Raw genomic sequence first — 21,944 nt, 5'->3', positions numbered from 1 at the left:
ATTTATTCATAACTTAGACTCTGTTTTTTTAAATGTAAAACTCATTTCTGAAACACACACTTTGTGACAGACATGTCACTTCCCTAAGTTGTATTCTAAGAGAAGCTACACCTGTTTTAATTGGCCCTCCCTTCCCTGACTGATTTGAGGGTTGCCACACATTCCAATGATGAAGTGACATGACAAAAGCTTTCTAGGAATGCTTTGCTGTGTATGTAACAGATTATTCCAGGGCAATTGTAAAGAGTAAAGATAAAAAAAATAAGTGAAATAATATAGGAATAAAAACAACCTTTTGAGGATCTTCTTTGTACCAGAAGCTTTATGTATTTTTTTCCATTAACCTCGACAATAGCCTTATAAAGTACAGATTAGTACCTTATTTCATAGTTCAAGAACTAGAGGCACAGACAGGTTGAGTAATGTACAAAACAGAAGAACTGGGGTTCACAGCAGGTAAACCTGACCCTAGAGTCCATGTTCTTTCCATGTGATAAACTTATTAACAGGAAAGTAGTGACATATTTTATTTTTGTCAGTTGGGAAGTCACATGGACCAGCCCCTTCTCTGTCGTTGGACTCAGCCTCTGCAAAACAAGTCAACAAAAATAGGAGAGATAATTTGAAAGGACCAGGCCAATTATGAAAAACGGGTCACTGTACTAGCTCAAAACATTTAAATACCTCTAGAGTAGAAGTACTCCTTATTGTTCATAGACTTTTTATCTAATTTAACTGATATTTATAAGAAAAGAATACCTACCATCTTAAGAACTTTGTTAAAAGAACTTTTATATCATCTGGTGATTATCTCTGGCCTAGAATGTATGAAAAAAATTATTTTATTACATATTTTGGTTTGGTGGGAGGAATAGGAGCTGTGAACTCACATATATAGGTTTTAGAGAGATTTTTCAAGAAAGAAATTAGGGAAAAAGCTCACAGAAGTGTTCTTGAATGCTCACACAGTCTCCTTAATATTCACATGACACATGTTCAGCAGTGGCTAGTGCATCAGCTAGTTTTAGATAGGAGAAAGAATTAAAGGATGTTTACAGGACAGGCAAGGATATGTAGTAGGATGCAGAGTTGCTGTTACTCTGCAATTATACTTTGAATTTGGCTCTCTACCACCATTGTGATTTGTTGAGACTATACCATATGACAGAATGTGACCAAAGAGATGTTTAGAAAGTAAATCTTAATTATTACATGTTTATTTCACTAAACATTCTCATTTAACTTTAATGTCTGAGACGTTTTGTTAGGCACTGAAAGTGAAGTGTCCTTCACTTGTTGGATGTGAGTTGAAGAAAGATACATATTCTGGTCCCATTTTTCACAGATGGCTCCATGCAGGGCATGGAAAAGACAAACCAAGTAATTACCATGTATTATATGCAATCCTCAGGGCATAGATATTGTATAATAGGATGTATATATATATTTAAAAAAAATATATATATATTTTAATTTGGAAAGCAAACTCTTTTTCCTTCTGTAAACAATTTAGAAACTCTGTTGAGAATATTAAGACCTGTAACTCAAGCACTAGTTTTAATAGATATGTAAGTTAGCTCCTCACATACATGTCAGATGAAAAATTTATAGAAAGCGGGCAATAAACTTAATAAGGTGTTATATAATATGCAGAATAAATATTAGTACAGTACATGAACCTAAATGACAGCAACAAATTATAAAGCTTAGCATGCAATTAAAATCACTAATGGAACACCGTACGGAGAGAATGCGTTCATTTGTAGATCAGTCAAGAGTAGCTATTCCAGTGTCAGAGCCACCACTTGAACTAATGACACCCTCTTAAACTTATTTTTAAACACACTCTGTCTGTCATGCAATAGCTACACTTTATGGGTGACTTCAGTTCAGGCTTCTAACATATATACATACTAATAAAGCCAGTCCTCAAGGCAGAATAGTCCTCATGGCCATGAAATCATCTTCAGGTGCACATTCAAGTGAATTTTTCTGACGTCAAATTTATGGGCAATAAATAACAACAATAATAGTATATCAAATAGTGACCTGCATACTGACAGGGTCTTAGGATTAAAACCTAGCTAACAAGAACTGCCTGAAATTTGTCAGTGAATCGATCCTGCTACCTTGACCACTATTTTGCCCTGAGTTTTTGTTTTTGGACTATTAATAGAGGAGAGAAGCATCCCAGAATTGGGTATGGAAGCAAAGAAATGCCAGCTTTGGGTTTCTAAGGTAGATATGAACATTTACTGAAGTGGGAGATATTTGAGAAATGATGGAATGGCTTTGTAGTCTTTGAAGGTATTGGCATATAGAGATACGCTTTCTATGTGTTATTTTAAAAGTTGACATCTGTCAACTCTCTTGATGAAAGAAACATTCACATAAATGAAAGGTTTAAATCCATGCCCACATTTGAATGGGAGAAAGGAATGATCTCCTGTATTCAGGGAGAAAAGCTCACAGAGTTCATGGTAGGAAAGAGGAGAGAAAATTTAGTGTTGGTGTTGAATTTACTCATTGTTAGAAACAAGCCTTTTGGTTTTCCTTTTGTGCCACTACGACTCCCCACCAAGGGACAACCTCAAGGAGAGTGTAACTAGCAGATAGCCTCCAGATATTGCAACTTGGGATCCCCCACAGCCTTCAACTCTAAGTCTGTACTTTTCTAGGGCTGCTCACAGCCAGGAGCAGCAGAGCAGGGGTTTTGTGAGCCAAGTGTTGTACACCAGGTCATTTCTGCCCAAGGTGGGACTCCTGTAATGGGCAGTGTTTGCTCTGGGACTCTGCACTGCCCCTGGCTGGGACTGCAGCTACACTGCAGTTGGAGGCTCTTCCTACCCAATCCTCCTTCCTTCCCCCTCTCCTTCACAAGTGTCAAATCACTATTGTGTTACGAAGGCTTTTCCTTACTATTCTTGCATGCTTTATCTTTCACAGTGATTTATTTCTCCCTGTATCCCATCTTTACATCTGCTTCCAGAAGTATCTGAACTGACACAGGTCAGACTAGCTATCCTACTGAGGCATGTCATGGCAAAATTGGACCTGAGTACTGACACTTATGAATTCATTCATTTATTCAATTTATTTTACGAAGTTTTTGAACATTTACTATATGCTAAATACCTCTGTACTAGACACTAGTGATGCAGGAATGAACAAGGCAGACAGGATTCATGTTTCGAATAGAATCTACATTTATAAGGAAACTAATTAAATGGTTATTATTTTCCACTTATTTATTATCCCATAAGATTGTGTAGCTCATGAGTATTTCCCAGTTTTTAGCAACTTTGTGTCTAAAAGTTTTCTTTATGTCCTTGTCCTTTCTTCTTTTCCTTCTTCATCTTTTTTCCTCCCTCCCCCTCCTCCCTTCCTTCTTTCTATCCTTTCTTCTTTTCCTACTTCCATCAGAATAATTAATAACACACATTTCTAATGAGAGAACATTTATAGATGGTGTACATTTGGAGATTATACCTTAAGCTCAATGAGGGCAAAGCACATTTCAGCTTGGATGGGATTAAGGAATGTTGATACATTATCAGCACAAAACAGTAGAAAAGGAGGAAATTTGGGCTGCCAAAATCTGTGACTGACTGCAGGTTTGACTTTATTTTAGAAGGGCTGGTTTCATTCATATCCCAAGGAATTCTGCACCTGGAAAAAATGATACCATTTCTATTTTATTTAATGCTCAATTTGTTTATCTTTTGAGTTTACTTTAAAAAGATGAATAATCTTCTAAAATATAAAAGTTAATATTCTCTAAATCAGGAGTTGAAAAGTTATGGCCTGTGGGCCAAATCCAGCCTGATGCCTATTTTTGTAAAGTTTTATTGGAACACAGCTGTGACCATTCATTTAAGTATTAGCTCTGGTTTCTTTCATGCTCCAACAGTAGGGTCAAGTAGTTCTGACGAGATGATCTGGCCTGCAAGCCTAAAATGTTTGGCATATGGTCTTTTATTTAAAAAGTTTGTGGGCCTCCTGGGTGGACCAGTGGTTGAGCATCAGCCTTCAGTCCAGGCTCTGATCCTGGGGTCCTGGGATGGAGCTCTGCATCAGGCTTCCAGTAGGGAGCCTGCTTCTACTTCTGCCTATGTCTTGGCCTCTCTCTCTGTGTCCCTCATGAATAAATAAATAAATAAAATATAAAAAAAATTTGCTGGCCTCTGGTCTAAATATTTTTATCCTGCTGACCCTGTTAAATGTGAAAAACTGATAGCTTTAACATAATAAGTAACCCAAAATATAAGCATTGATTCCATCTTTAATTGCACTCTTTTCACTTTATATTAAATCCATAAGCTATTCTCCTAAATAATTTAAACATCCCTCTCAAATAAACCAAACATGAAAAATATCACATTGATTACAAAATATCATAGTGATTACAAAACTCAGGGAAAACTGTTACACTAAAACTATTTATCAAAGTACTAATGCCATGGATTTGAGTTTGTTCTTCAGTACCTTTGTTGATCTTTTTTTTTAAAGATGTTATTTATTTATTCATGAGAGACATATACAGAGAGAGGCAGAGACACAGGCAGAGGGAGAAGCAGGCTGCCTGTGGAGAGCCTCATACAGGACTCAATCCCAGGACCCGGGGATCATGCATGACCTGAGCCAAAGGCAGACGCTCAACCACTGAGCCATCCAGGTGCCCCTCTTTGTTGATATTCTTATTCTTAATTTTGATTTTATATCTTTCTCAAGATGACCTTCCTGTCTGCTATAATTAAACAGATATTATTTCTATGATTGCAGTTATCTTCCTAGTTACTGTAATATTACCAGATACCAAGAGGGGAAAACAAAACTAGCTAAATCTGCAAGGTCTGGATTGATTCCTGATGAGACAACTGGACAGCCCAAGTTGAATGAAAGCCAAGTCTGTGATCATTGAAACATTTTTTATGGTTAAGTCTTATGCTTGGTAGTTAATAGTAGAATGTTAAAATTCTTCACTTTTTCCTTTTTTTTTTTTTTGAAATCTGATGTACCATCTTAAAGTTGGGTATTATTATTTTACCATTGTGATATACTGCTCTAGTTTGGGAATTACTATAGCCAAATTATATGTCAAATTAGTTTTTAATTTTAATTAGTATGGTCAGACAGAGATTTTCTCTACTAAGCATCAAGAGATCAGGTTTGCTCAACTAATTCTCATCTTTGGAATCTAGGTCTGATTATTCATGATGTAACACACCATAAACCTTTTTTTTTTTTTTTAATTGTGGTAGGTGATCACAAGGACTGATCAACTGATAAACTCTTCTTATAGTTGTTTATTTTCTGTGACCACTGATGCTAATCAGTCCTTACTGTTGGTATTGTAACTATCTTTTCTGGATCTGTTTGACTTCTTATACTTTCCTATGTGCATTCCTTGCTGTAGACAAGTACGTACAGTTAGAAACAAGTACTAGGCTAAAATTTAAAAAATATACATATCTTTATAGGAATAAGGCAAAATACCTACTTACATCAATATTTCATTACTTATTAAAATGAAAATATTATTTTTATATTGCAACTACTTTTGCCTACCTTATAAACTAAGTTTTTTCTTTTCAGTGCCATAATGAATTCTGTTTCCACAGATTCAATTGTTCTAATTAACAATAGTTGTTATTATATTTTTGTCTGGTTTGGAGGTTTGAATTATCACAGCTTGGTGAGTAGTAGCTCCTTCAGCTGGATCTGTTGTCTTTTCAGCACACTCTGTCATCCTAGAAAGAGTCTTGATCTTCTATAGCCATAGATGTACTATCATCATTTTAACTTATTCTGCCCTAAGACATGAAGTTAGGCACCCTTCAAAGAGTCCTGGTTCCTTTGAGTGGGATTTGAAACCATAAATTATACCTATGGGCTCATGGTGGCAAGTTGTACATGCAAGTGCTGCTGCTAATAGATGCAGGACTTTTAGTAGCAGGCTGGGAGAGATATTTTTAGGAGTATGATCTACATCAGATTTTTTTCTAAATTAAAAATTTTAATAATAAGTTTTCGTATTGTATTGGTAATATGAATTGAATCGCACAAATGTGTTTCATAAACCAGGGCTTGTTTCTATTCAGTACCAATATTCTCTGGCTATGGTGGGATCTGTGGTTTTTGACCCACCCAGGAGCCCTTCCCCTCTTATTGTTAATAATACTCCAATTTTCCTTCGCTTCCTTCTTTCCGTGCTGTTCTAATATGACAGTTATGTGTATTACCTATACTCCTTGGATGCATGTCTAAGGTAAGAATATTCTTGCCCTCCCAGGAGTTGAAATCTTCATTGAGTAGACGCTGACACAAAGCTCTGCAATGAGTCTTTCCAATGGCCATCCCCTGAAGAGATCATCTGTTAATGCCTATTTTCTAATTTTCTGGAGCATCTTTGATCCTATCCTTCTCAAGACCTGATTGTTTGCTGTTTTGTTAGATTCTGTAATTTATTATTGTTAATTATTATTAAAATTGCTTAAGTTAACCAGAGTCCATTTCTATAATCTGTGACTAAGTAATCCTAATTTATATGCCCATTTTGTGGGTGGGTATGGGGGTTGCCAGTAGCTTCTAACCATGGTAGATTCTAAAAATAATTTGTGTGATGACATAACTAGTTCATTTAGAGAAAATTTCAGTCAGTAACGAGGGATGTGTGGGTCTTTTTTATTTACAAAACAGGATTTTTTTTGAAGCACATTTTTGTCTCTATATTTATGTGTATAAATATTCTTAGGGTTATTTATTTTCATTTGAAAAAAGACAGATTGTTCATAATTTGTCATTTTCAGAAAGAAAGAATGGAGGCCTTCTTTGAGTAAATGGCTGCATAACTTCACCACTCTGCCCAAGTGAACTGAGATTGCATATCTTATATATTACACAATAATTAGACAATTACGTAACACAATTATTTGGACTCTTGTCTTCATAAAGGAGAAGACCAGAGGAAGCTTTGGTTGTTTCTCTTGATATGTTGGTGTGGAGATTTGTTCACAGGTGATGATTTTAGGATATCAAATGTTTGAACTTCTTTGAGTTGAACTGTATATATCCTACCATCAAGAGGGCTGTGTTTTCTCCATCTCTGAAGTGCTATTCTCATTTCCTGTGTTTGGTAGATGATAATGACTGAACTTGAATTTTGTTGGGTAAACAATGATTAATAGCCATGACTCCATGAGATCACAGTCTAGGTAGGGTACCCGTTGCATTCTTTGTTCAGTTATTTGTTTTCAAATTGTCGGCTCAATCTTTAGGTTGTGTGTAGTAAGCCATGCCAAATGATAGGTACAACCGCAGCTACCACATATTGAGTGTACTATATCAGGCACTGTATTAGGCAGTTTGTAAAAAGTGTGTTCTATGTTCACCAATATCCTTGGTAAGTATTGTTATCACCGTTTTATAGACAAGAGGACTGGGATTCAAAGTTCCATGATTTAACATAGGTTTCCCTACTCTGCTTTTTGACAACTTTTTCAAATGAAAGATATCCTAATCCTGCATATTTGTACAGAGATGTCACATAAGAGCCTTGATAAATAATGGGATAAAAGCAAGACATGTACCGATCTATTTAGCCCTTATTTCAGTCATTTTCTCATCTCAAATTCTTTAACCCTATTCTTTTATTACATCCAAGCATCCAACACATTTTCCAAGTTAGAAATCTGAAAGTCATCCTTGGTCTTTCCTTCTTTTTCACTCTCTTTTGTTAAATTGGTTATCATATCTTGTCAGAAATATAATTTGAATATGACTATTTATCTTCCTTTCTATTGCTGTCATTGTAGTTCAGTTTACCAGGATCTCCTTTTTCCAATAAGGGGATTAATGTAATAATATTTTAGCTGTACCTAAAAGGAAATATCTCAGGTAATATATGCTTATGCAGACCTATTGGAGCCAGGCATTTTGGGGAATTATTTGTGATCCTAAAGGGATATGGAAGAGGGTGAGACTAAGTGATAATGGATGGTCCTAGACCTGGATGAGAGACCATCTATGGAGCAAGAGTACAGATTGGGGTGGTTCATTTTAGTGGGAGGCTAAAATCATGATGGAACCCTTTGAACCAAGTATGAGAGATTAAATTAATAAGCAGGAAATGGAGCCAGTTTTGGATTTGGGGCTTAACAGATCAACGTGCCATACTTTTGAGGCAAGGTAAATGTATTAACAGAACAATGGATGCTAGCATTATTATATGAGGAGAAAAGAGCGTGATAAAGTCAGAGAGATGAAATGGTGACTTTCTTAACATTTACTGTGTTCTAAGTAGGACATGTTTGTTGAATTATATAAAGGCTATATATTCTCACTTATATGGTATCAAAGTCTTCCCAGGTTGAGGGTAGACTCAAAGTGCCTGGGGCAACATAGACCTTTAGGAGCTAAGGGCTTGAAGCCGAAGTATTAATTCTATGAGTTTTGTAATGCTCTTTGGCCATAATTTTTCCTTAGCTAGAGATTTGAAAGTGGCCAATATTGTGCTCAAGCAGATTGGGTCATGCCCATTTTGGATATCCAAAAGCAGAATAAAAGATAAGTAACAGAATTATAGGTAGCCAGATCAGGTGTGATTTTTATAAAAGATGAAATGAAAGAAGTCAGCTTTATATGAAAAAGACTTTAAAAGCAGAGAGAGGGACGCCTGGGTGGCTCAGTGGCTGGGCATTTGCCTTTGGCTCAGAACGTGATCCTGGAGTCCTGGGATCGAGTCCCACATTGGGCTCCCTGCATGGAGCCTGCTTCTCCCTCTGCCTGTGTTTCTGCCTCTCTCTCTGTGTCTTTCATGAATAAATAAATAAAAACTTAAAAAAAAAAAACAGAGAGATCCACCACTGTAAGTGAAATACCATTAGATGGAATCCACAAGGGTGAGGCTGATGGTTTTTGCTAAGTCACTATGGATTATATTTACCTGGAGTCCCAGTTCATTGTGTAGTAGATAGGGTGTTGGGAGAGAAGTAAAAACAGTGGATTCCTTATCAAATAACACACTTCACCTGGGAGAGAAATGTTATGGGTCTCTCATAGCCAGGATGAAACAGTATTTCATTGAAAACATTCTCTAAACTCACGAGGATCCGGATTTCTAAATTGGTTTCAATTAAATATATTTTTTCTCTTCTAAGAAAACAACATACACCTATAATCTCTTCTAACTATTGGCACATCTGTGATGCTATAGCACTCTACATCTTCCCAGTGGCTGCAATTACACACATCAAATTTCAGGATGACTACAAGGTAAGAGTCTAGAGGTAAAAGGCTACCACTTATGGTTCCCATTTTGCTCTCATGTGTCACAGCCTTTTATTTTCAGAAGTTATTTAGAGAAACAGTCATCAGCTAACAAAACCATCTGTTAGTTAACAACAGCAAAATATGAGGCTATTTCAAAATGGCATGGGGCATTTCAAGTTAAGGGCAGACGGGTGCCAACTATTTTTTCTCTTTAGTCTTTCCTTGTTAAAAAAAGAATGCATTTGTTATCAAAGCCAGTTTGGCTAATGTGCTTTCACCTCATACATATCTAGAAATCAAAGCTGCCTCGAAAGTTATTTGAGGGTATGTTCTCCCTTTGGAGCCCATTTTGCTCTAGTCATGCTAATAGGAATTTCATGTGTGTGTCAAGAAGACAATATAGCCTTTATGCAATTCAACCAACACGTCCTACTTAGAACATGGTAAATGTTGGGAAAGCAAAAATGGTCTTGTTGGATAGATTTAGTAAAATTCTTCACCTTTGTTTTTTCTGCATGACTCCATTACTTTTTCCAGCTGGGACAGGAGGAGTGGTAGATGAAGAATCTCTGTACTCCTCCTTTTCCCTTAGCCAGATAGTTTCCCAAATCACCTAAATATAACTCCATTTATTGTCATGCTAAAATGTTCTATTTAGCTGTGTTTAACTGGATATCATGATTCCATGGGCTGACCTTTCGCTCCTGGGAAGTCGTTTTAAATTCAATCCCGGCAAAGGAAAATCCTTCCAATTCGTTGGCTGTGAAAGGTCACAAGTGAAATGTGTTTTGATGGTATCTGCCTATGGTTTAATTCTCAGTAAACCTGAGCACTAACTGGGCCTCAATTGTGCTTTGTCTTGGGAATCTGAGTTCTAAGAAGCCTGGGAGAGCTGAGTGGGAGATGTGGGGCTGAGTTGCCGGCATCAGCCAAGGGTACACAAAGGTACCAGCTGAAAGGTGAGGTATATGGTGCTAAGTTAGGTCAATGTTGCCTCCTTTCTGAGCTGATGGAGGATTCAGACTAAAATATATAGTTTCTCTCCCTGTTTCATTTGATCTCTTTAAGAGGGACATTTCCCACTTTCTGGGAGGCGGAGAGGGCTTAGGGTGAGATAGGGAAGGAACTAGAAGTGTGTGAACCAGTCAAGAGGAAATTGGAGTATCCTGAAAATTTAGCCATTTTAGGGTCCAGAGCATAAACACAGTCTTCTGAATCTGGATATTCCCTTTTATGATCTATCTCTTTTCATATTTCAATAGCTGGTGGATTCCTCACTATCATCATTATGTTGATTTTCAACCAAAAAATACTTTTATTAAATCTCGTCAAAGACCTATCCCCCTTAAAAAAGATCTTATTTCACCAAGAAATATTAGGATTTCTTTTGGAAATTTTTGAAGAGTTCAGCGAATGGGATATTGAGGTGAAGTTTCCAGGCTTCTATTTTGTTTTGTATTAACTCTATTTCAGAGTTATAGTCACTCTGTGCTATAATTTTTCAGTCAAGTATATTTCTCAGTTAGAAAGAAGCCTAGGGAGCAATTTGTCCTTTCCACTATCCCATTGCTCCATTATACACATACTATACTCAATTCCATAAGTATTCAATGTCTCCTGAACACAAACTTGCAATTCTATACTTCTATGTCTGTGTTTATGTTGCTCCCTCTTTCTGATATGTTTTCATGTTTTCATCATTCATGCACAAAAGCCAAAATGTTACCTCTTTCTATGAAGCCAAAAGACTTTTATCCCCCTCACTCCCCTATTCTGTGGAGAAGGCAAGCATGGCTTCCATGACACTCTGTCTATGTATCCATTATCCCTTGTCCTATGTTAGCACATCTAACATCTGTCCTGTGTCTCCCATTCAACCCAGCTCTCTGAGGGCAGGAGCTGGGTGGCTTTCTTCATTTTTATACTTCAGTGCTTAGCTCAAGGATTACTCCCAGAAGAGGAGTCTTTAGCCTTTTGGGAGTAATCACAGAAGTATGAGCAGTCAGGCCTTTGATATGAAGGTGAAGAAATGAAATGATGTTTTTTATATCAAATGTGTCTTGAGAGTTCATAGCAACCACCAGAGTAAGCAGAAAGCAAACACTCATTCACTAAAAGCCATAAAGGCAGTTCTCTGATAATAAGTGAGAAAAGTTGTGCTTCCCCTTCCTCCTCTTCTTTGTGTTGTCAGTTTTACTTGGTAATACTGGTTGTAGCGAGAACTCTTGGAATGTTAACCCAAAGTTCAGATAGGAGAAACGGAGGTGGCTCTAAGTGTGGGGTGGAGGCAGTTATACTTGACCTCATTTTCCCAGCTTCTCATTTTCTTCTCCATTCCTGGCTCTATCACCTAGTAGACTGCAGATCAGTTCTGATTCCTGAGCTTTCTCGAGAGGATAAAAAAGTTGACGATAAGTAGACCCCTGAGGTAAGCCATGTTCTATAGAGAAAGCATTCAGTGATCTAGTCACAGTTGATAGAACAAGCTCCACACACTGTCTGCTTTACTTACCATCAATGAGATCTGGCATTTAGTGACCAAGGGGGGTGGTCTTGAGTGTTCATGGAAGTCCCAAATCACAGCACTCTCTGTCCCTCATCAGGGTAGGGCCATTCTCTGAAATTGGTTTAACCCATTATAGTCAGGATTGTGGTTGGAAGAATTCAGTCAGTTTGGTTTAAGCAAAAAAACCCACCAAATATCGTGGTAGATCAGAGACTCCGGTTTGAATGCTACACAACTAGAAACCATAGCTAATTATGCCACAAGGGCCTTTGTTGGCAAAAGCGCCACTCCTGACATCCCATGCCTCAACTCCATAGCTCAACAAACATTGGGCAGTTATCATCAATCACATAAGGGACTAGACACCAGGAACTCCATTGCTTCTTGCCCTCTAAGACTTGGATACATTTGCTACAGGTTCTCTAGAAGGTGAATTTCACAGGTCTTCTTCACATTGCTTACTTTTGAATATAAGTCTCGCATGGCTGCATTTGATTCGTGAACACAAGGTCTCCGGTGCAGCTAAGGAGTTGGGGGGACTTATTTTCTTGTTTCTACCTTAAGGAAGTCAAATTTATGGGACAGAAAATGTCTAAATATTTCAAGGGCTCTCAGAAGGTGCTGAGCAACTGGAAAATGTGACAAAAATCTACTATGTCCTGTAAGGCACTAACATTTTTATTTTAACTAATATAAAACAATACGGCATGGTTATATCAAGTTCCTTTATCTGGCAACTTAGTAGTATGTGAAACTTTTTTTCTGGGTTTGAGGTATAGCTCACTTTTCCCATTCCTGACAGATCTCTTTCTTAACTAAGGATGTTGCTTTTTATCACCTTCGTCACATTATCTTTTCTCCAGAATTCATTCTTCCACATATTGTTGGGGATCTTGATGCATGGAATATGTTTTCTACTGGAGACTTTCAAGTGGGACTTTAGATACCAACCCTTGTGGCTGTGGCCCACCTCTGGTATGGGACTTTTAGTTGCCAATAATTTTCTGAGCCATATCTCAGCTCACGACTCTTTGAAATCATATCTTTGATTCTTTGGGTTGCCCTTTAAGACCAACCACTACACCTAAGTGAGTTTGCCCTAGCCCTAGAATTGAATCTTAGTGAGCAGATCTCTGCTCTGATATAGCTTGAATTTTCTTCATAGGGTCAATATACCTTGCTTATGAAAGGTAGGCAGAAATATAGAGATCTGACAATGTAGATTTCTCAAATTAAAATAATCTCGTCTAGTGATTTCAGCTATGCTGTCAGTTCCTCAATATCCAGTATCATGTTTTAATCATTAGCCATCCATATATTCCCAGTGCTTAGTATTACATCTGACATGCCGCATCATACAATTCACCCTGGTTGAATGTATGAACAAATGAGAGACTGCAGATTGCATAAAGGCCACAGTATATTTCAGCATCACAGACTGATCACTCAATCATTCATTTAGCAGATAATTTTTGAGAAGCTGCTTTTCTGTGCAAAGCACTACAATAAATACATTGGAAATCTGAAATAGCCCTAATGTTACTAATAATTATAACCATGGCCAACATTTATTGAATACTGACTAAATGACAAGCACTGAGCTGTATCATGGGCATCCACTTCTCACAACAACCCTATGAAGCAAATATGCTATTATTATTATTATTCCCATTTACAAGGGAAAGAACTGATTCTCAGAAAAGTTAAGCAAGTGAAAACAGGTTGAGGATATGTTTACATGGTAGAGTTGGGAAGGTGCAAGAGCCATCTGGAATGTCTTAAATATCACAGGGCAACATATTCGTGGTACTCAAATTCCATTCAAAGAGCCCTTGAGTGCTAAATGGATACAGCTGGGGAATCAGAACTTACCTGGTGACCTTTAGGCAATCTGCATTTTTACCAGTAAGGAACTCTGCTTTATTCTTCCATCCATCCATTCAACAAACATGAATGGGACGCTTGCTGTGTGCCAGGAACCGTGGTGAGCATTGGAGGTGGGTTAAGGAGGGCTGGGAGAGGGGAGACATGTAAAAAGATCATAATAAGAGCTATAATAGAGATGTGAACATATTTCAAAGGAATATTTTCAACATTTTACCATTACGTATGACATTGGCAGTAGGTGCTCCTGGTTACCCTCTATTAGGTAAAGAAAGATCCTTTCATTCCAAGGGTTTTTAAAAAAAATCTTGAAAGGATTTGCATTTATTTCAAATGTTTTCCTACATCTATTTGGATGATTTTTCTACATTTATGGAGATGGTTTTTCTTCTTTTGCTTATTACTGTGGATACACAACAATTACCCATAATATATTATTCTCTAATATTAAACCAACCTTGCATTTTTAGCATAAAATATATTCATATTTTTATAGACCTCTTCAGAGTTTCTTTTATTTTTTAATTTTTAAAATTCTGCTGCATTCACTTGCTAAGTTGTATGTTTGTAGAATTTATCTCTAGCTCCATAGTTTTTAAATCTATAAGCAAAGAATTTTCATTCTATTAATTTATTATCTTTTAATTTATATAGCATGTGTATTTATGGCCTTCGTTAATATTGCTTATTATTCTTTCTCTCTTTTTTCTCGATTAACATTACAAAAAACCTTTCAGTTTTATTTTGGTCTTTATAAAAATTTTAGTCTTTTAAATGACCTTACTTTGGTTGCTTAATTCTAAATATTTTATAATTTTGTGGTATGTTTTACACATTAATTTTGAAACTTTTGTCTACTGTAAGCATTTAAACCTATGTTTCCTTACAAGAAATGCTTTAGCTGTAACCCTTAAGTTTTGATATATTGATTTTTCATATGTAATTATTTTGAAATATTATATAATAATCTGATTTCCATTATGGTTTCTCTTTTGTCACTAATTTTCTAAAATGTATTTAAAAATTTTTAATGAGTAGATTTTTATTTTGTTCTTTTGAAAAAGTTGTACTTATTACATTGTTACCTGCTGATGTGGTCTGTAGAGAGTCTTTGAAATTTATTAGACTTGCTTTATAGCCTAATCCATGGTTAATTTTTGTAAATAGCCCCTGTGTATTCAGCAAGTAGCTGGATTGAGTGTTCTATAACATATCCTTTAGATTAGGCTTGTTATGTGTGTTCAAACCTATATCCTCGCTGTTCTTTGTTTGCTAGATCTATCAATTACAGAAAGAAGTATGTTTGAGTGGGTGAACATATACATTTTTCTTAATAGATATCTCAATTTTGTATTCATAGATTTTGAAGCTATAACACATACTTAAGAGTTTAACATTGTAATATGTTCTTAGTGAATTGAAGCTTTTTATTATTATGTAGTGACCATTCTCATTTCTAAAATGCTTTTTACCTTAAAGTCAATTTTGTATGATAATATGGTTACACTGGCTTTCTTTTGGCTGGTATTTGCTTGGAAAGAAATGGTTACAAATGGTGAAGAGAGGCTAATGCTAGATGATGAGATGAAAGGTATGGAAGGTAATTGTTATTTTCTTTATACTTTTCAGTATTTTCCAAATTTTATTTGAAAAGTATATATTACTTTTATAAATAGAAAAAATTATATTTAAAAAATTTTAATTTAAGAAATGACAGTGTCAAAAGAGGTCCTCCTTTTTGAACAGGCTTTAGTGCTTTGGTACCAGATTCTGAAACAGCTAAATATGCATACAACCGAGTTTTTAATGCCCATATGGGCAGCTTTTAGCCTTGAAACCTTTTTTATGAATTATAGGCCAAGAAAGAAAGCCAAATAGAGCCATATTCTGTCCTGCCTGCTGGATAGTTTATTATTAGGCGTGATGAAATGTAAAGTCTTACCTAACCCTTCCAGGAGAATTACTGGCCCCCTTCTGGATTTTCATAGCTCACTGAAGATGTGAATCTAGCACTCATCGCTTATACCTTGTGAACTTTGGTTTGCTGGGGGCAGGAATCTCCTTTTCTGGATGAATTCATGATAAGCCAGCAAGATCTATCAGACAGGAATCATGGTTTGCTGGAAGCAAGATCCAGGAGAAAGGTAGGTGTCTGGGGTTGTAGGGCTGGACTCCTGAGCTTGACTTACCATCTTTGGGACCCAGTGTTAAGGCACAAGAAATGCTGGTCAATGGTGCTAAGGCAAGCTAGTGTTTACTAAATGGAAACCTCTTTACAAACACTAATCCTTGTAACAATCCTGTGAGGAAATAAGTGTTGTCTTTTGTAGCAAATTGTATGGATTGTATTGCTTCACCTGTTCCAACCTCTTGTGGTGTGCTTTCCTGATCTACAGAGGCTGTACAGCTAAAAATGACATTTCCCACATGCTCTTGCAGCTATAATTTTTGATGCAATTTCAGTTTTATCACTTGCACTCTCATGAGACTTGGATTAGTCATAGGGTTAAATATAGGGACAGAAATTAGGCATGAAACATCTATATTGCTAGTGAAGAAGATGCCAGAGGTTAAGTGGTTCTAAGGGCTGGAAGCTGTACCTGGAAACAGCACAGAGCTTGATCATCTAGCCCTTCAAATGATTTGAGAAGCTACTCATACTCGGTAATAAACTCCTTTTTGTTTTAATAAATTATAGTGGATTTTGCCGTTTATAATTGTGCTCTGACAAATACACCCATTGTGCAGCAGAGAAAACTCATAGTTGGAGCTAGGAAGTGACCTCTTCAAGGTCACAAAACTAATGGGTGGCAGAGAGGGACTGTGAGTGTAGGTCTTCTGATGGCAAGTCAGGGCTCCTTCAGTAACAGGTCAAGCACAGAATCAAGTAACAGGCCATGGAAGCCTCCAGGATCATTAAGATGGTACTGAGAAACCATATATGCAGATTGAAGGTCTGAGTTCCACAGTCACACTCTGACAACATTACTAGGTAGAGGCTGCTGCCACTCCTCATGGGCCTGGGCTGGAAGTAGATGGCTTTCCACTACCACCACTTTCTTTATTGGTTCCTTCTTGTGATCTTTTAGGTCTTTCTACTAAGTATTACTTGCCCTCCTGTATTTTTGTCTTAATATCAGGATCCCACACAGTTTTGGTTCCTCATTCACCTGTGTCTACATTGTACTGGGTGCTCCTTTACTGCTCTTAGAATATTTTATTGCTTCTTCAAAACTTGTTGGGGATGAAGGAGGCAGTAATGTACCTATAAGCTGATAGGCAGATAAGCAAATATTGATTTACGATTATCAGATTACCCTTCTGTCTCCCTCTAAACTATTTTAAGTACCTGTCTTGTCCATATCTGCCCATTGTTGTCTTATATATGGCTCTTCTTATAATTTATAATTATTTTATTTGGGGGTGGTGGTGGTTATGTTTGTTTTCTTTTTTCTTTTCCATGCTAGAAAATAAGTTACATGGGGTCAGGGTTCATGTCTATTTTGATCAACTTATATTTGAAGCCCTTAGCCCAATCCTGGCACAAAGTATTTGAAAATGTTTACTGAGAGAATTAATGAATAAATGAATGAAAAAAAGCAAGGACCATATTTTGTTTTTTCATCTTTGTATTTTGGCGTCCTTTCAGAACCTGACGAATAGAGGGTGTGGGCTTATTTTAACAGAAAAAGAAGCTAAAGTATGTATACATGACTTACATTAATGAATATAATTTTTTTTTGTTTCAATGTTTTCAAAACTGGAAACTTTGGGTTGTTCATATTCACTCCACATGTAGCTATAGAGTTGGTTGATAAAGATAGATAAGAAACAAACCTTTCACAGCTTCAATTTTAGAGAGGATCCAGAATATTGTATATCCTTAATACATTTTCTAAATGAATAAATAAATGAAGGAAGTAATGTTAAATTTCTGGGCCTTTTTCTACCTGAAAAAAGGACAAATAGCACTTTTAGCCAATAGGGTAATTGTAACCAGACCGCATTGCTTGAATGCACCGGGCATTTTTGTACATAAGACAATATTTCCTAGATGGTGTTCTCTCTGGATGTTTATTTGGCTAGTCCTGGAGAACAATGATCTGCAACAGCTTTGTCTCTGAGTGTGGCTGGTAGGCCTAAGCAATGTCTTTGGACACCACTCAGACAGTTGAGTCAGTCACAGGACAGAGTAGAGAGAAGGGGAATGGGAAAGTGAGAAAAAAAAAAGAAAAAAATGAAATGAGAGAGGTCAGGTGATGAGACCAAGGGAAAGAATGGAAGAGAAAAAGGGAAGAGATATAATGACAATGGACAAGGCTAGTGACACCTGCCACTTATCAAATGCCTTTCATAGAGATTCTATGTTTTGTTCAACATATATATTATCTCTAATTTTCATAACCTGTCAACAATGTCAGTAACATTTAAAGATTTAATTAATTAATTTATTTGAGAGAGAGAGAACATGAGTGGAGGGAGGGGCAGAGGGAGAGAGATCTCAAGCAGACTTTCTGCTGAGTGTGGAGCTGGTCATGGGGCTCCATCTCACGACCCTGAGATCATGAGTTGAGTCAAAACCAAGAGTCAGAAGCCTAGCCAACTGAGCTACTCAGATGCCCCAATGTCAGTAACATTTATTATTTTTATTGTGCAGATGGGAAGACAGACTCAGATGTTAATAAGTGCCAGTCACACACTACTGAAAAGTAAAGGCAGGATTTGCTCTCAAGAGTTTCTGGCTCAAAGTCATAGTATGTTCACCTGGTGAGCAATGACAGAGATCCACCACTAAGAACCTTATGCCTCCCATGGGGCATTTGGATTATAGATTGCTGTAGATTGTCAACCTGCTACTCCAGGAACATCTAGGTATCAACAGTTTAGAGTAGATATCTATTTATCTGTGTGTGTGCTCGCACACATGTGCATGACCATGCAAGCACACACACACACACACACACATACACAGGACTAACTAGAAAAAGAGAAAAGAAATATTTGCTAATTTTTTGTGTACACTTTGACCAAAGCCTTCTGGAATAAATACTTAACAGAAAAGAGACTTAACAGATGACAAATAGGGTGACATTTTCAAATGCCATAATTCCAGAAGTAAAGTAAAACCCCTGACTCCAGCCTCATCCCCCACATGTCGTGAGTAGAGAAAACAAAGCCACGTAGACCAAAAAAGCAACAGGAAAATAACAAGCAAAATTGAGGGCCATGTAAATATTTTCTGAATGTCCGTTCCCTAAAGGGTTGAGGTCAGACATATGGTTCTATTCACCAAACCCTAAACAAAAGACTTGGGCTATTTTATGCCCTGATCATTATTGTTGGTTACATTAAAGCCCGATCAAAAAAGTGTAATGGAATATTAATTTCAGTTACTGTAGCTAATTGAAAACATAGCAGGAGTTGTGACTATGGAAAATGGAGTGAGAACACTCAGATGCACGTCCAAGCCTAGCCTAACTCTTTTCAAGTTGGGCAGTAGCATATTTTTGAGAAGTGGCCATTATCCTTGGAGTCTATACTTAAGCACATCAGGACAAACACTTGGCTTGGGAAAAAAGACAAGCAACTAACTCTGAGCTATCAGGAGACTTCAAAAATTCAAGTCCAATTTTAAAACTATCAGTTGTTAATTTGTTCACATGAAAGGCATTGCAAAAATATATAATCCTTGCCAAGCCAAGGACTGCATGGTTTTCATCTTGCTGTCCCCAGTTTGAAGCCTACATCCTAGCATCTAGGGGACGCTCAGCAATAATTGTTGGGTGAATGTGTGTATGATTGTTGACAACCTTTGTTTATTATAACAAATGAGAGGGCTCTCTTTCGTAGACAACTGGCTTTTTTCCTAAGTGAAAGTGCAGACCAACAAGATTTGGGAGAGAGAAGACAGCTCTACTTTAGCTTGATATACAAATCTGAGAGATGAAGAATGTGAACATGACTTTTTGTCTGTTTTGTTCATTGCTATATTTCCAGTGCTTAGAACAGTACTTGGCACATGTGAGATACCAATAAATATTTGTTAAATTAATGAATAAATGATTAGCATGGAGTTGGAAGGAGAGAATGAGTTAAGCAAAGGAGACAAAGTAGAGAACTCAGAACTTCACAGTGTATTTTATTTTATTTTTTTAGAGAGGGATGGGGGAGGGGCAGCGGGAGAGGGAAACAGAGAATCTTAAGCAGGCTCCATGTTCAGTCTGATGTAGAACTCGATTCCACAACCATAAGATCACGACCTGACTCTTAATCACTTAGCCAACTGAGCCACTCGGGTGTCCCCACTGTGTATTTTATGTCTCTGCTGAATTATCCATTTTCAAACATCAGGCATACTCTTATTTGATATAAATACAACAATCCCCTCCTCAAATCAGTATGATCTGCCTTGTGGAATTATTTGGGATTACTTGGGATCTTTTGATGAACATGAGGGACTAGGGTAATGCTTTTAAAGACATCAGTTTCAGCAACTTAGTGAAAGTTGTTCTACAATCACTTAACATGCATAGGGGACATATTCAGGCAATGCCAGTCATTTTCATGTTACAGGAGAATGGTGTGTCCTTAAGAAGAATTTGTATTAGGTTTCTGGGCTTTGTACTCTCAACCTCCATTACCTACTTATACTCCTTGATTTTTTCCAAGAAAAGGCTACTTCTACTCATTTTTATTAAAGTAAATATACTTTACTGATTATCAAAGGCCAATGATACAGAGGATATACATGAGAGGCCATGTTTAAGTAGCACTGAGAGAAATGTTCTTATGAAGAATGCTCCTAGGGTATGTCCTTAATCTATACTTGACAACATAATGGAGTGAAACACTAGCAAAAAAGAAGCTGGGTGCACTTTAGCAGGAGTTATTTGTATGGAGTAGAAAAAAATGTCATCAATATTCAATCATTACCCTATATGGCATTTGATTTTTCTTTATAAAGCGACTGTGTGTGGTATTCTGTGTTATGTGGGTGGCATTATTTTGGCTTTTTCAGGCAAGTTTATATATGTTGTTTGTTGTCTTCTCCTTTTGTTATACACTTAACCATCAATTTAAAGAGGGAGAAAAGACTGTTGAAACAACATTTATTTTCATTTATACAAGTACCACATTTTCTGAATCCATTTCGAACTCAGTTCTAGTGATGAAAAATTGGTAAAATTTTGCATAGAACCACAAATTTGAAAAAATTGTCACAAAGTTTAGTGTTCTTCTATTGTCTCATGATCATACACGACAGCCAAAGTCACACACTTTTGAACACATCTCGTTTGAATTGAATTCCCAGAAATGTGGCACAAAGATGCAGGCAACAGTTTTCACATAGTAAGGAAATGTTCAGTGGGCTTTTGCATTTTGTTCCACCTCAGAACTATTTGAATGTGACTCTTTTGCATCACGGGGTAAAGCTCTGGGGTGTTAGTAGACACAATGGGGCTCTCTTTAACAACCAAGAGGATGGGAGAAGTCATAAGAGGGCAAGCAATAAAGCCAAGGGGAACACAGCTTATGAATGCAAAACTTACAGTAGAACTTTAGATAGGAAAAAAGTTGACAATGCAAGTTAAAGCTGGCCCCAGGCAGCAATAACTTACTGAAGTGGCATTTATTTGGCTGATAAACCAGGGTCTTGCTGAACTTGCTAGTACAACAGAGGTAATCTTTATGGAAGAATGAATTACAATAGCAGTTTGCAGTAAGATTATTTGATCTTTCCCTTGTGTAGAATGACCTTGTGAGCTTCCCCAAAGCTCCAAGTTTCAACTTTCTGCTGTGACTTAGCAGCTAAAATAGGTATTCTTCTACATATCCCCAAAGATTTATCCAGATTTGCAGTATGTCCTGCTGGCAGTACAGCAAGTGATAAGAGTTTAATGTGAGATTCGATTTCATGAACTGAAAGTAGTTTGAGTAGGATATTTATATTCTGAGAAGTAAAATGACTTGCTCAAGGTCATACAGCTAGGTGACCTGCTTTAGATGTCATGTCAGTAGCTATTATTTGGGAGCTAATTAAATAGGCTCAGATTAAGAAGTCTCAAGATATAAGAGGATTATAAAAAATATTATAATGCTGTTCTGAGGACCGTGGGTGTCATGGAACCAAAATAATATTGAATTATATGAAAAGACTAGCCTTTCTTTCTTTTTTCTTTTCTAAGTGGAATGGTATTAATGGGCATTAAATAATTTTGCAGCTGAAAGATTGAAATTTACTCTTCTTACCCCATGTCTTTTATGCATGTAGTTTCAAATGCTT

At 36.9% G+C, this 21,944-nt stretch overlaps 2 long non-coding RNA genes across 4 annotated transcripts in view; both read right to left on the bottom strand.

Annotated features, from left to right (window-relative positions):
- LOC112662715 (uncharacterized) overlaps positions 1–21,944 on the bottom strand; it is a 630,650-nt gene that overhangs the window by 84,809 nt on the left and 523,897 nt on the right. The window lies entirely within an intron of this gene.
- LOC112662809 (uncharacterized) overlaps positions 3,477–21,944 on the bottom strand; it is a 31,064-nt gene continuing 12,596 nt past the window's right edge. For all 3 annotated transcript variants that reach the window (XR_003138852.3, XR_003138851.3, XR_004811955.2), the window contains exons 2-4: positions 13,649–13,788; positions 11,783–11,887; positions 3,477–3,669 (exon numbers count right to left, since the gene is read on the bottom strand). This is a non-coding gene — a long non-coding RNA (uncharacterized LOC112662809). The remainder of the gene's footprint in view (positions 3,670–11,782; positions 11,888–13,648; positions 13,789–21,944) is intronic.

The sequence above is a fragment of the Canis lupus genome, chromosome 34 (genome assembly GCF_003254725.2).
Source record: "Canis lupus dingo isolate Sandy chromosome 34, ASM325472v2, whole genome shotgun sequence".
NCBI lineage: Eukaryota > Metazoa > Chordata > Mammalia > Carnivora > Canidae > Canis > Canis lupus.
The sequence above is the reverse complement of the archived record's forward strand: the minus strand, read 5'-3'. Positions and strand labels throughout refer to the sequence as shown.